Source organism: Eriocheir sinensis, unplaced genomic scaffold, assembly GCF_024679095.1.
Source record: "Eriocheir sinensis breed Jianghai 21 unplaced genomic scaffold, ASM2467909v1 Scaffold960, whole genome shotgun sequence".
In the NCBI taxonomy this organism is placed as follows: Eukaryota; Metazoa; Arthropoda; class Malacostraca; order Decapoda; family Varunidae; genus Eriocheir; species Eriocheir sinensis.
The window spans coordinates 85,001-90,000 of record NW_026112342.1 but is presented as its reverse complement, the minus strand read 5'-3'; the positions used below and the strand labels follow the sequence as shown (position 1 = coordinate 90,000).

The following is a 5,000-nucleotide window of genomic DNA, read 5'->3' as shown; positions in this document are numbered from 1 at the left end:
AGGATGCGGTGGTGGAGTGATGGGAAGCCACTTTCCAGGCGAAGGTTGGTCAGGCGGGTCCATGGCGGGGCTCCTAGGATGACCCGGAGAGCGTCATTCTGTGCCACCTCTAACTTCTTTGTGAGTGCAGGGGAGAGCGAACACTGTCAAGGAGCGCAGTAGTCTATGATAGACCGTATGGCGTGTGTGCAGAAGGCGCGTAAGACACGATAGGATGCCCCCGTGTTTTGTTTGGACAGAGCTCGCAGGATGTTGGTGCGAGTTGCTACGCACTCACTTAGATAGCGTACCTGAGTGCCGAACCGAAGGTGACTGTCCAGCCAGACACCCAGGTACTAGTGGGTGGTAGTGTAGGCGAGGTCCTGGTTTGCTATTTGGAAGGGCCGTTCAGAGGAGGGCATGCCAACTGCCATGACCTTGGACTTCTCAAAGTTGATCTTGAGCCCTAATTCTGTGCACTTCCTGTTGAGCTGGTTGAGGGCGTGTGGAACTTGATGGAGACAGGTTCGGTGGTTCAGGACTAGGGCAAGGTCGTCAGCATAGCAGAGGAGCTTAGCCCCCTCTCCGTAGTCAACGCTTATCAGCTCCTCCATGAGAACGTTGAAGAGGAAGGGGCTGAGGATACTGCCTTGAGGTGTGCCGTTGACGTGGTCGAAGCGCCTCGAAACATGTCCCTGGAAGCGGACTTGCCCTCCACGGCCATGGAGAAACTCTCTCAGCCATGCAAGGAGTCTTCCCCCGATCCCCTTGCGAGCAAGAGCAGAGAGGATTGCCAGAGGGGAGGCTAGCTCGAATACTTTCTCCAAGTCCAGGAAGACAGCAATACCCCGGCCTCTTCGCATGTGGATGAGGAGGGTGACTACGCAGTCAGTGGCGCCTCTTTGTGGAAGGTATGCAAAGAGGGATGGGTGGAGGTCAGCTGTTCGCCACTGTAGGCGATGGAGTGCCATACGTTCTGCTGTCTTCCCTAAACAGCTGAGCAGTGAGATTGGGCGCAAGGAGCCGGGATCTTTGGGTTTTGGGATGGGCTGAATCACTGCTGTCTTCCAGGCTTGGGGAGTGCGGCTTTCTGACCAGGAGAGGTTGATGAGGTGTAGTACGGTGCTCTCGCCCTTTGAGCCAGCATGTCTAAGCATGGAATAGGAGATTCCATCTGCTCCTGGAGCTGTGTCGCCACCACGTTTGAGGCAGCCCTTCAGTTCCTGCATGGTGAAGGGAACGTCAGCTGCATCAGGAGTTGTGCAGGCTTCCTCCACAAGAGCTGCCCTTCCTGCTGCCAGAAGTTCCTGCATCTCCCTGGTGGTGTGTGGGAGTTGGTGGGGCGAAGTGCGGTCTGCAAAGCTGGCTGATAGTCGCTCAGCTTCTTCTTGTGGGTTAGGGTGAGTTGGTGGACAAGGGGGCGAGGGCGAGAGACAGAGCGTAGTTTGGTCCACATCTCCCCCAGGGTGGAGTGTGCATCCAGACCCTGGCACCACTGGAGCCAGGCCTCTTCTCGTAATCGCTGCTTGGTGACGCAAGCGTGTTTGGCGACAGCCTGCAAGTAACGCTTGTTGGGGGAGGTGGGGCGTTTGCGGTAATTTTTCCTGGCTGTGTTGAGGCGGTGGTTGAGCTCCCGCACTCGTTCACCATAGATCCAGTGATCTTTGTGGAAGGTGCCTGAGAGCCTCGTTAGTGGTATGGCCTCGCTGGCAGCCTGTTGGAAGGCGTGCGTTACGTGGCTCTCTAGCACCTCCAGGTCGGTAGTGGCAGGTGGAGATGCGAGTGCCCTTTCCAAGGCAGAGGTGAAGGCGTTCCAGTCAGCTCACTTGATGTTGTAGCGAGGAGCAGCTGGGGTTGGGGCAAGTTGTCCAAGGCTAGGTGAGTGGTGACACCAAAGTGATCGCTGGTGATGGTGGGGTGGACAGACCAGGAAGCCACAGGTCGTAAGGGTGTGGAGATGAAGGAGAGGTCGAGTCGCCCGCCCTTGATGTGAGTTGGCTGAGAGGTGTCGTTCAGTAGATCTACTCCTCGTGCTTCTTCCAGCAGCTCTGCGATGTGTCGGCCTGCTGTGTTGGGTGGAGAGGGAGACTCTAGGTGAGGGTGGTGGCCGTTGAAGTCTCCCCCTATGAAGGTTGGTTCTTCGCTGGCTGCTGTGAAGAGTTCTCCCAATTCAGGTGTAGACTGAGGTGGCGCATAGATGTTGAAGAGGGTTAGTGGAGCTGAGTGCAGCTGAATGATCACGCCTTGGACTTCCACCCGGTCGCCGCAGTGAGGTGGTGCTGCTAGCTCCTGGCATGCAATGTGGTGTCGTACAAGAATGGCACACACACGTGAGGCCCCATTTATTCTGGGCAGTAGAAAGGATTTGTAGCCTGGAATTTTGAAGGAGGTTTTGGGCAAAAGCAGTGTTTCCTGGAGCATGAAGACATCGATGTTTTCCAGTCTCCCAGTTTCCATCAGTGTTGGTAGTTTGGAGTAGGCTCCAAGGCAGTTCCATTGAAGGATGGTAATGCCTTGGGTTTTGTTCCTTAGGTTGGGTTCTTCGGTCCTGGTGCAGGCTGGCTGGTGGGCAGTGAGGTGTCTTGTAGGTGCGTGGAAGGGAGGATGACTCTATGCGGACTCTCATTACCCGGACAGGTGATGGCTTGTGGGGCTGTCGAGAGCGCTTGGAGATTAGCGTCTCCATTGCGTTCGTCACCGTCTTCTCCATAGCCTTTTCCAGGGCGTCCTGATCCACATCTTTCCCTAAGAGAGAGAGAGAGAGAGAGAGAGAGAGAGAGAGAGAGAGAGAGAGAGAGAGAGAGAGAGAGAGAGAGAGAGAGAGAGAGAGAGAGAGAGAGAGAGAGAGAGAGAGAGAGAGAGTGTGTGTGTGCTGCCACCCCCTCTCCCTCTATCTCATGCGAGTATTTTTTTCATTATTACTATTTCACTTTCCTTTTCGTTCTGAATTCACAAAATAATCCATACGTTTTACCTCCCTCCCTCCTTCCCCTGTACGTTTCTCTCCCTCGCGCTTGTTTCCCTGTTTCCTGGGCTCCAGAAGAGGGGGTAGGGAGGGATAGGAAGGGGGTAGGGAGGAAGGAAGGAGAAAAGGAAGGAAGTGACGCCGGCTGCTGCCGCCGATACACGCCGGAACGCATACACACACACACACGAACGCACGCTACAACGACGAATAGTTCATTGTAGTTACCACAGCCAGTTTGTTTGTTGGTCTGTTTAGTGTAAACAAATGTAATACTGTACGAGACAGTTATTACCTCATGGTAAGGCCAAAATAAGTATTGTATGTACAGTCGGCGATAGAGAGTAGTGTCACGGTTTTCAGAATGTTTAGCTTGGTGGCGGTATCTGGCAACTATACCACGGTGGCGCATTCACTGGTGATGTTAATGACGCGTATCAGTGTGTACAGTATGTGTTTGACCGTGAAATTATAATATTGTATAATATTATATTATATAATAACATAATGTAGTTAGAAATATACCAGATTACATGAATTCAATTTAGAAATGCGATAATGAATGTCTTCTACATGATGATGATGATGACGAGGTAAAACATCACGAACAGTCTGAAACACTTTTTCTTATTAAACTTAAAAATACCGCGTGCAATGCTGCCCTTCACAGAGGCAGGCAGTGACTAATGCTCCTTACCATCAAACAGCAAACAGGCTTGAGGGTCTATTTAACTCGCAGCCTTAATTCCCGTCACTATAAAGCCTCAAAGACAATTCAGATCATCAAAAATCTAAAATCATTTCTCCGTGAAGATTACGTAATATCTAAGTATAAATGCGTGTGTGTGTGTGTGTGTGTGTGTGTGTGTGTGTGTGTGTGTTGAGTGCGAGTGTAGAAAAGCCCGCGGTCGACGACGCCATCATGTGAACGTTTATAGCCTATTATTACGTATATCTTTTTTAATAAAGAACAAGATCTCGGCTGTCAAGGATTTATTTTTAAAGTTAAAAGGCATAACAATCTCCCTTAATAAGTGCAGTATATTTTTAAATGTATCATAGTTTGATAAACAACTTAGAGTTGCTCTTGACTAAATTTGAACGAAACTAAAAGCTCGTGTCAAAATGTAGCGACGGAGCCTAAAGAAAAAATATTTATTAAGCGTTAGCGACGGGCACTTTTGATAAATATCTATCTTAAAATTATATAGAGTGCACCTGTGACCACCGATCACCGCAACAGTACGATTTCGATAGGATATAATAATTTTCATGTCGCGTGGAGGGGTTGCCAGATGTCGCCTTCTGAACGAAACCTACTGGACAGTGTGACACTACTCTCTATAGCCGACTGTACCAAACTTCATTCAAGACGAGGCTACGAGCTTTTGTCGCCGTCCGCCGCCGTTGACACGCTAGAACGCATGCATACACACTCACATACGAACTCACGCTACAACGGCGAATTTTGGCGTTTCTTTCATTAGAGTAAACACAGCCAGTTTGTTTGTTGGTCTGTTTAGTGTATCAGCCAAAGCTTTATAGACAATAAATGCAAAACATGCAGTATACAAGACAGGTATATATAGTGTAACAGTAATAGTATCGTGGTATCGTACAGGTTATTGTACATCTGGCAGTCGGCAGCCGTTTCCACTCGTTCCTTAATGTATCGACTGTGTTTCAAAATGATTGGCGTCAGTTTCTCGATATATTCGTGTGTAGCAAAATAACAAAGATTCATATGCTTCTTATTGATATCACTTGTTAATCTTGGGTATTTTCTGCGTTTTTCTGTAGGACTGTTTTTCTTTTACACTTGATAATAATAAAAAAGTGTATCGTTTTGATAGAAGTGGCTCAGGGGGGGCCACATCTGCCCCCCTCGGTGCTTGTAGTGTTTACATACAGTACGCAGACGACATAACACAGATAACTTGCCATGCAGGCAAATCACGAGCATTAATGGATAACAGGACACGGAATGAGATTAAATAAATAAACTACGAGAAAAAGTGGAAAATAAAGACGAACAAAGACAAGTTTAAAATAATAC

General features: G+C 49.1%; 1 protein-coding gene across 1 annotated transcript in view; it reads right to left on the bottom strand.

Moving 5' to 3' along the window:
- LOC126995024 (ankyrin repeat and SOCS box protein 7-like) overlaps positions 1-5,000 on the bottom strand; it is a gene marked incomplete at its 3' end in the record, with an annotated part of 57,762 nt that overhangs the window by 51,609 nt on the left and 1,153 nt on the right.